A 10,675-nucleotide genomic window follows, 5' to 3' on the forward strand; every position below is an offset into this window, starting at 1 on the left:
ATGGTACAACCACTTTGGAAATCGATTTGGCACTTCCTTAAAAAGCTAGAAATAGAAGTACCATAGGATCCAGCTATCGCACTCCTTGGAATATATCCTAGAGAAATAAAAGCCATCACATGAGTAGACATACGCACACCCATGTTCACTGCAGGACTGTTCACTATAGCGAAAAGATGGAAACTACCTGGGTGCCCATCAATGGATGAATGGATAAACACATTATGGTATATCCACACAATGGAATACTATGCATCAATAAAGAACAATGAAGAAGCAATGAAACATCTCAGAACATGTAGGAATCTGGAGGGCATTATGCTGAGTGAATTTAGTCAGTCATAGAAGGACAAATATTGCATAAGACCACTATTATAAGAACTCAGGAAAAGGTTTGAAGACAGAAGAAAACATTCTTTGATGGTTACGTGGGTGGAGAGGAAGGGTGAGGGTTATTTACTAACTAGATAGTAGGTAAGAATTATCTTAGGTGAAGGGAAAGACAGCACACACTACTGAGGAAGTCAGCACAACTGGACTAAACCAAAGCTAAGAAATTTCCTGAATACAACCAAACTCTTCAAGGGACAAAGTAGCAGCAGTAAGGGTCTGGGGACCATGCTTTCAGGGGACATCTAGGTCAACTGGCATAACAAAGCTTATTAAGAAAATGTTCTGCATCCTACTTTGGTGAGTGGCAGCTGGGGTCTTAAAAGCTTGCATGCGGCCATCTAAGAAGCATCAATTGGTCCCAAACACCTGCAGTAAAGGAGAATGAACAACACCAAAGACACAAGGAAAGTAGTAGACCAAGAGACAGAAAGGGCCACATAAACCAGAGACTTCATCAGCCTGAGACCAGAAGAACTTGATGGTGCCCAGCTACCACCAATGACCACCCTGACAGGGAACACAACAGAGAGTCCCTGATGGAGCAGGAGAAAGATGGGGTGCAGAACTCAAATTCTAGTAAGAGGACCAGACTTACTGGTCTGAATGAGACTGGAGGAACCCCAGAAAGCACAAGCCCCAGATTCTCTATCAGCCCAGAAATAAAACAATTTCTGAGGCCAACTCTTCAGACAGGGATTGGACTGGTCTGTGGGACATAAAGTGATACTTGTGAGGCATGTGCCTCTTAGCTCAAGTAGATACAAGAGACTAAATGGTTAGCTTCTGTCCGGTGGTGAGATGGGAAGGCAGAGAGGGTTAGGAGCTAGCTGAATGCACATGGGGAATTAGGGGCAGAAAGGAGGAGTTTGCTGTCACAGTATGGGGAGACCAATTGGGGTCACACAGCAATGCGTGTGTAAATTTTTTTATGAGTGACTAACTTGAAATGTAAACTTCATTTAAACTATAAATAAATATCTCAAAAAAAAAAAAAAAAAAAACAGCTTGGTTGCTGTCTTAGGCTGGGTTCTCTAGAGAAGCAAAACCAGTGAAGTGTATAAATATATATAGAGACAGAGATTACATCAAGAAAACAGCTCATGTGATTGTAGAGGCTAGAACGTCCCAAGTCCGTGGATCAGGGTAGAGGCCTCTCCCAAGTCACACAGCTGCAGAAGCTGGCAACCCCAAGATCGGAAGGTCGGAGAGCAGGGCTCCCACTCACAGGCTGTGCAGATCGACAAATCCCAGGTTCGGCAGATAAGCTGACAGCTCAAGTCCCAAGAACGGGAGATGAGATGACAGGAAGCAGCCCAGGATCCAGAGAGAGCAAAAAGCCAGAACGTCTGCTTATATACAGATGCGGGCAACACCCCCAGGGAGACTCCCTTTCATCTGATTGGCTACTCACAGTACATTCAATCATGGGAGTGATTACATTAAAACACAGAGAATCATGGCCCAGCCAAGTTGACACAGAATCTTAACTATCACAGTTGCTAACCAAAAGGTCGGCAGTTCGAATCCACCAGGTGCTCCTTGGAAACACTATGGGGCAGTTCTACTCTGTCCCATAGGATCGCTATGAGTCAGAGTCAACTAGACAGCAACAGGTTTTTGGTTTTTTTTCCCTAATGACAAATATGAAAGAGGTATTAGAAGTACAATAAAGTCATGTTACAAACTCCACATATTAAAAGTTTATCTTCTAATTTAGCATATAAAAGCTCACTGCATTTTTATTTTCCCCATCCTAGCCTCCAGCGCCCTATAAACCCTAACAACTAACAGCATAAAAAGAACCAAGCAGAAGGCAACTTAATGAGTTAATTCTTAGAATGGAGTTTGGGATTATTATAAAGATGGATAAGTATACAGTGTCTTGTGAAGAGTTACAGACCAAAATTTTAAAGTTAAAGTTCATTTTTACGGAAGAAAAAGTCAAAACAACATATAGGGAAGAATAAAACACACATACATGCATATGCGTGAAACAGAGAGAGAAAGAACATACCAAATAATACTCCAGAACTGTTCATCCGTGACTATAACTCCTAACATTCATTCCAGATAACTTATAAATATATGATCTCTTCAACATGGAAACAGACCCACTTCAAATTCAGTTGGTCTCATCAGACTGTGCTACCTGACCATCCCTTTCCCTCCTACGTGGAATTCCAGGACTCTACACACCACTCATTTTCCTTCTGCGCCCTGTCATAAGTCTAAAGACCCAATTTGGTCAATCTATCTAGCCACTAAGTGCTAAGACTAAGGTGTGCCTGACCTAAGCCATGGTCTCTTCAATCACCTCATATACACGTGGAAGCTGGACAATGAAAAAGGAAGACAGAAGAATCGATACATTTGAACTGTGGTGGTTGGGAGAATACTGAATGTACTGTGGACAGGCAAAAGAACAAACAAGTCAGTCCTAGAAGAAATACAACCAGAATGTTCTTTAGAAGCAAGGATGGTGAGACTTCAGCTCACTTACTTTGGACATGTCATCAGGAAAGACCAATTGCTAGAAAGGACATCGTGGTTGGTAAAGTAGAGGGTCAGCAAAAAGGAGATGTCATGGATTGAATTATGTCCCCTAAAAAATGTATCAATTTGGCTGGGTCATGATTCCCAGTAATGTATGATTGTCTACCATTTTATCATCTGATGTGATTTCCCTGTGTGTTGTAAATTCAATCACTATGATGTAATAAAATGGATTAGCAGCAGTTATACTGATGAGGTCTGCAAGATTAGGTAATGTCTTAAGCCAATCTCTTTTGAGATATAAAAGAGAGGCGCAAGCAGAGACACATGGGAACCTCGTATCACGAAGAGAGCAGTGCCAGGAGCAGAGCACGTCCTTGGACCTGAGGTTCCTGCGCCGACAAGCTCCCAGACCAAGGGAAGGTTGACGACACGGACCTTCCTCCATGGCCGACAGAGAAAGTGTTCCCTTTGAGCTGATGCCCTGAATTGGACTTGTAGCCTACTGGACTGTGAGAGAATAAACTTGTCTTTGTTAAAGCCATCCACTTGTAGTATTTCTGTTAGAGCAGCACTGGATGACTAAGACAGGAGGGAAACCCTCAATAGCCAAAACAATGGACTTAAATATTCCAGTGATCATGAAGATGGCACGGTACCAGGCAACATAAGGTCCCTATGAGTTGGAACCAAGTCGATGGAAACTAACAACAACAACAGCATCTAGCGCCATCCTCTGTATATGATATTCACAGGCTTTCTGATCCTTGCTGACCCTAAAGCTCTAGCCTTCCTCATCTGGAACCCCCACTTATTATTAGTTATGCAATCTGCCGTGACCCAGTTCTAAATATTCCTTGCTTGTGCCTTAACATCTCAATTCACATCCTGAAACATATAATCATTGTTTTTAATACAGTCGGTGATCTCTCACCGAAAAGTAAAGGGAAATCATGATTTCTTTTGTTTTTTATTTCCAATACATTTTTGGCTTGAAACAAGAAACGCATTTAAAAATCAGCAATCAAGTAATCCTCACTGTAATTCTGAAATACGGAGAAAGTTCAACTTGCGGCATTAAGATATGTATAAATGAGTATAAAGTTCACTGGTCTTTGCATATAACCTTCTCTATCTTCGTGGCCTTTCCCACAGATGTTATAATTTCTTCTTTTTCATGGATGAGAGTTCTGTCATTACTTTCATAACATGCTCTTCCAAAATATGGTCTGAAAATTGATTAGTAGTTTATAGGTTATTTTCCATGTTGTGTTATCAGAAACTACTGTTGTAAGCAAGAGTGACACTAATAAAGCTGAAAGATTTTGCAATGATATATGGCACTGGAAGAATACTAACTAAGTAAGCATTTAATGATGTGCTCTTTTTCAAAAATATTTTTGTTATGCAGGATCAATGTAGGAGCTAAATAAAAATATGATCACACATGAGTTAATGTAAAAGAACAAGATTTCTTTAGATTTTATATAGGATACAACTGTTTAAATCTTTCTTAGTTCATTCATATAACATAACTTGTAAAAAAAAAAAAAAAAATCATTGCCATCCATTCGATTCCCTCTCATAGGAACCCTATGGGACAGAGTAGAACTGCCCCATAAGGCTTCCAAGGAGTTGGTGGATTCGAACTGTCGACTTTTTGGTTAGCGGCTGAGCTCTTAACCACTGAACCAGCAGGGTTCCACAACATGTAAAGTGCTCAGTACAGTGGTTTGGCCCATTGTGGAAGCTCAGAAATGCCCTTACTCCTACCTCCCTATGTTAAGTATAATAACAAAAATTAAGTGAGAGAATTTCTATTCAACTACATTGAAACTATCTATATTCTAAGTATTGGTACTTTAAAATCCCTCTAAAATCAAGGATGACTTACAACCCTTGTGGAATTTAAAGAACAAAAGTAATTAGCATAGCGATAGTGTGTCTGGGGTTATAAATGCTGTCAATCTTAAGCACTGTGCTTTATCTGTACAAATCCATGGAATCTGATCATATATTCAGAGACTTTTCTTAAAAATTCATATCCTATTGTTTATATTTTATAACTCTTTTTATATGTTTGTCTTGTAGTTTTAACTCCAGTGCTAACTATTTGGAGCCCTGGTAGTGTAATGGTTAAAACCTATGGCTGTTAACCAAAAGATCAGCAGTTCAAATCCACCAGCCGCTCCTCGGAAACCCTGTGGGGTAGTTCTACTCTGTCCTATAGGGTCCCTATGAGTCGCAATCAACTCCACAGCAAGAGATTTTACTAACTACTTGAAGACAAACGCCAGCATCTGTGTATCACCTGTGGAAACACAGTTCTACACACCCTGTAGGCATGTGATGAACACAAATGCAACAAAAATGACACATTGGCATATACCGCTATATACCTAGAAATGTTCTATTTCATCTGTTCAGTACCAAAATGTATTTGGCTGGTAGAATGATTTGTAATAAATATTCATCTGAACCACAATAATTTACAAAACTCAATGAACTATGTAAGATCTAAATATTATAAGTATATTCCAGTAATTTTGGAACTTACATAAGAAAGCTCTTTAGATGCTAACTTTTGGTAGCATAGGATGATCAAATGAAACATTGGTCAACTGAAGGAAAATAAATATTATTTTGAAACAGAAACATATGTCCAGGAAAGTCATGGTCTTCATTCCTCATACTGATTTAAGATAAAACAAACACAAACTTTATATGATATGGTTGGATGGATTTTTTTTTTTTTCTAACAGTATAGTCCAACAATTTAACAATAAAAAAAAAAAATTTTAATGAAAACACACAAATGAGTATAAGGGTGGCTACTCTCAGCTCACTCAGAAGCAAATACGTTTGTACTTGTCACAGGCAAGAAACAACTTCCGGTCTCTTCCCACCTACTGGTGACTTGAGCCACAGCCCACTCTTTCTTATCACCACTGCTCCCGTCATCATTCTGTTGTCATCATTGCCAGCTTTCAGGGTTGAACTGGACAACAAGCTCCTTCTCAGTTTTTGATCTTTTATTTCCAAGAGTCATAACCTAAGTCTTGACATTACTAATAATTCCAAATCTTTGATTTTAAGCATGCCACTCTCAAGCTATAACTATCTATCTATATGGCTAATTTATTGAAAACGCCAATGCCAAAAATCTTCATATTCACTCTGATCACAAACCCATTGGCCCTACCGATTTTTCTGTCTTTTACACCCTTTCATTTTCACTCAATGTCGACTCTAAGATTCAACATTACAATTACAAACTTGCATCCCTCAACTCCAATGCCTCACTCCCTCTTAACCTCAGCAAAACCCTACTCTCTGCAGACTCCAAATACACTTCAACTCAAAATAAGCTGACTGTGTCCATCTGATGACTAGTCCTAAGGTACCCACCTACCTGAATTTTGTCCTCACTCCTGTTCTAATCGATAAATTGCCTATGCTCCAAAGGCCAATCCTACTTCTGCACTGGATCCCAATCACGTTCATCTACTCACCGATTTTTCCTCTGAAATTATTCCCTCTTTATCAAGCATCATTAATTTATCTTTCTCTCCTGGAATATTTCCCATCCTTAACAGAAGAAACCCTTGACCCTTCTCATCCCTTTAACCACACACCATTCTTGGCTGCTTTTTATAAACACGGCTACCAAGCCACTCTCTCCGTTGTTAATCCAAATGATCTAAGGCATCCACATGCCAGACCTCCATCCTCTCTTCCTCTTCTGGTGAAGAACACTCACTCATGTAGAGGAAATGGGGACTAGGTATCTCTCTCTTAATGCCATATAGGAAGAGTGACTTGATAAATACTGGATTGAGACATATGTGTCTGAAATATAGAAAATTACCTATGCAATGTAGCATAAATAGTAGTTCTGTTTAAGTTAATATTAAAGTGCTAAGATTACCAGTTAAAAAGTTAATCAAAATGGACATGTAGAACAAAGAAAAAATCTATGAAGACATTTTCGTTGAGAGGTACATGACTGATGTGATCAAAGACTCAGCCAACAAATACTTCAGCCATAATGTGTGCTACATGGAATTCACATCACTTGATTGGCATGACTTAGTTTCATTCTATGGTTATAAACTAGAATTCCCTTCTATGAAATGTTAACTATATGCCAAAGGACTTGTGTTCTAAGTCTTATTAACAACTTATTCCAATGAACTCTATCCGAATGGGTTTTTATTATATATATATTTCCTTGATCACATTTTACTGCGTCACTCCTGTATAAGGTGCTCCATATGTTTACTGAAATGAGTAATTAGGCAATCTATTACACAGTGGTAAACTCAGAATATTTGCCTTCTACGACAAAAGAATGGCTTCCCTTCTTCAGCAGTAACTTCCCAGGAGACAGGCAGGACTAGAGTAGTACACAAATATATGACACTGTCAAATTACTTCTCTGAAATTCCTGAACTTAATGATAAGAATTTTTAACTCAAGAAAGCTTATTTTCATTAGCAACCTAAATAGGACAAAGACAACTATCTTCTTCAAGTGAACAGATTCATAAATATATTATGCATATAATTAAGAATCATAGAAGACATTAATTTTTTAAAGTCATTTTTTCTTAATCTTGGCATATATATATTTACACACACATTTTAAATTCCAACTTAGCTTTAACTTCATAGATAGTATTTTATACCTGGGAAAACGAGAGAAATAAAATCCTAACAATAACTTAGGATAAAAATCCCCCATTGAAGAAAGAGGTTGGTTGGCTGGATGAGGCCACCCCAAGGAAGTTCATGGAATTCTCTGCTTGTTGATTTCTAAGTTCACGCAGGCAGATGCCACACTGAGGACTCAACACCCAAGTCTCTGACCTGGGCAATTCAACTCATTCTATCTCTAGTACCAGGACAAGCTTCCATTCCTCCCCACGTTAGTTTTCTGAAACAAAGAATCTCACCTTTGCTGCTCAGAAATGAACAATGAATCCCAAAGCCCACTCTTCAGACAAAGATTAGACAGGACTACAAAACAAAAATAATACACATGAGGAGTGTGCTTCTCAGTTCAATCAGATATGCAAGACCAAATGGACGACTCCTCGCCGGAGGCAGGATGAGAAGGCAGAAAGGGACAGGAATTGGTTGAATTGACACAGGGAACCCGTGTCCCTGTGTTGGGTGGAAAGGGGAAGTGTGCTGTCACATGTGTGGGGATTGTAACTAATGTCACAAAACAATGTGTATAAATTTTTGTATAAGAAATTAACTTGAGCTATAAACTTTCACCTAAAGCACAATAAAAAAAATGAACAACGAATTTCTATAATTAGAAAAAAAATCTTTTCATAATAAGTTTTCATTAACTTCTCATCAAGAATTTTGAGAAGTCATCTTATATTTAAATTTTGTCACTATTCTAATTAGTGGCCTAGCGAGACTTCCAGATCATGCCAGAATAAGAAACCATGACAAACTCAACTATGACAAAACAATATTTTGAGTATAAGAAAGAAGATACAAGATTAACCTTACTTTTCCATTATCCCTTAGAAATATTCCAGAAATTCTCATGGTTGGACTTTTTTAAGCAAACTAATCAAACAGTACAGCCAAAGACTCAGTTCAATTTTCCACTTACTTACCATTTTCACAAACTAGACATTCCAAACAATTTAACTCTCTTCTGTCTACCCACATAACTGCACACTTCCAGATCCAGTGGTACACTTTCAATTGATGGCATTATTTCTGTCTGTGGGATCTTCCCCTAGCTACTCTGTTGATAGCTTGACCATTTAGGTTGAATCCCATTCTTGCCTAAATCAGCTCCTACTTACGAAACAAAACTAGGCTCATCTAGAGCCCGTTCTTCTTGAGTAACTGACCATAATTGGCCCATTTTAGGCTTCCACTCTGTGGAGACACTTCCTAGAGATGAGGTAAGTGACGTCACTCTCATCCAGTACTGTTGCTAATTCAGCATCATCGAATCACAAAACCAAAACACAGGATACTTTCGCTTTTTTAAAGAAATACTGATTTATATTCTAGCCCAAGCCTAGAAGAAGTGAATAAAAGAATCTTGATCTTCCAGCTTTCCTATAATTATTTACCCCGTTCATTTACAAGAAACATGAGTCCCAGGAAACCATTTCTTTTTAAAACTAAAACTTCAAATTATTTATTTATTCATTTTTATGTCAAAATTATGTTGGAAGGGTAATCATTCAGATTTTGATTAGTTCTACATGGACAATTTCAAAATATATTCTTCCAGATCCATCTTAGAAACACTGGGAAGATCAATTTGCCTTGACCTAATATGCATTCATCTGCTGTAACATACTGATTTTTCCGCCTCCTGGATCTATTTGGACAGCTTACTAGACTTTATATTTTCAAAAGACGAATTGTTTAGTTTCATCAATGTAATGGTATAAATACCAGGTCCGACAAGGAATCTACCAATATTTTACCTAAAGGGAGTCCTGACAGTATGTTTTCTGTTGTTGTTGTTTTTCTTTTTCGTCCTCTATAAAATATTTTTTCAAGGGAAGATGCCTAAGTCATGAACAAAAAGACAAGAGTCAAAGCAATTATGATTACATTTTAGTATTAGCTATATAGTGAATTCCAATAGCCCCTCGAATCACGAATTTCTTCCAACATAACGTAATCACGATCATATACCTGGGAAAATCCATTTTTAAAATCTGCTTATAGGTATATAACAAAAATGGGAAGTTTCTACCTGCTCTTTGACGGACGCAAGGATGGCGGAGGTGGTTTCCGTTTCCGAGCCATCCCCGTTGGAGGTGTTTAAGCCAGGGCTCAGGGAGCTCGTCTTCTCTGAGGCTGACGAGGGCTGGTCTGGGACAGGCATAGCTCCTGCAATGTAAGGGGACAGGCTTAATATCATCGGATGTTGTCACTGTAAACATACAAAATGACAAGGGAATTTTAGGCAGTATTCTTCGGAAGAATAAAAATTATGGATTTCAGAAAGAGAACATGACACAGTGATAGAAGGGGAAACAATACAAGTAAATGAAATGCTTTTTCCTATATCATAACCAGCTGCCATTGAGTCAGTTCTGACACTTGGCAATCCCACGTGCATCAGAGTAGAACTGTGCTCCATAGGGCTTTTAATGGCTGATGTTTTAGGGAGGAGATAACCATGCCTTTCTTCCAAGGTGTCTCTGGGTGAACTCGAACCTCCAATCTTTTAGTTAGCGGCCGAACACATTTACCCACATACCACAGGGACTTTTTCTCCATTATTAACCCCAACCAAATTCCATAACACATTCTCAACTTTGTGCTTTGTCTTTGAGGTAAGACAGGGCAGAAACGATGAGAAATGACGAGAAGGGAGTACAAGTAAGATTTTAAGGAAGAGTAGAGAGATAAACAATTATTAAGTCTAAAGAAGACGCTAGTCTAACTACTATGTTCTAACTGTTTTAGGTAAATTTACTCCTGGCATACTGGCATGTTTCACTTCAAAACAAAATCTAGTGGATATTCTTCTCTGTAAGGAAATCACATAAAATAAATTATTACAAATTTATCCATAATTAAGGAAATATCTTAATTACTGCAAGACACTTAATATTGTGAAATATGTTAAATAACTAGCCCATTCCACAAATATTTACCACATTCCTACTCTGTGACCAACAAGAACTCAAAACTGGCAAGAATCATCTGCTGAAGTTTCTTTTGTCTGAGTTTATTTATGAAATAAAGGACAAACTCAAATAACAACAGCTCCAATTCACAAAGGGACG

At 38.3% G+C, this 10,675-nt stretch overlaps 1 protein-coding gene across 1 annotated transcript in view; it reads right to left on the bottom strand.

The window, feature by feature from the left end:
* The window catches only part of CTNND2 (catenin delta 2), a 993,502-nt gene extending 983,731 nt beyond the window's left edge, over window positions 1-9,771 (bottom strand). Inside the window, exon 1 of the mRNA XM_004380288.2 lies at window positions 9,634-9,771. The gene's annotated coding sequence lies outside the window, so the exon portion shown is untranslated. The remainder of the gene's footprint in view (window positions 1-9,633) is intronic.
* Between the last annotated feature and the right edge of the window lie 904 nt (window positions 9,772-10,675).

The sequence above is a fragment of the Trichechus manatus genome, unplaced genomic scaffold (genome assembly GCF_000243295.1).
Source record: "Trichechus manatus latirostris isolate Lorelei unplaced genomic scaffold, TriManLat1.0 scaffold00072, whole genome shotgun sequence".
NCBI lineage: Eukaryota > Metazoa > Chordata > Mammalia > Sirenia > Trichechidae > Trichechus > Trichechus manatus.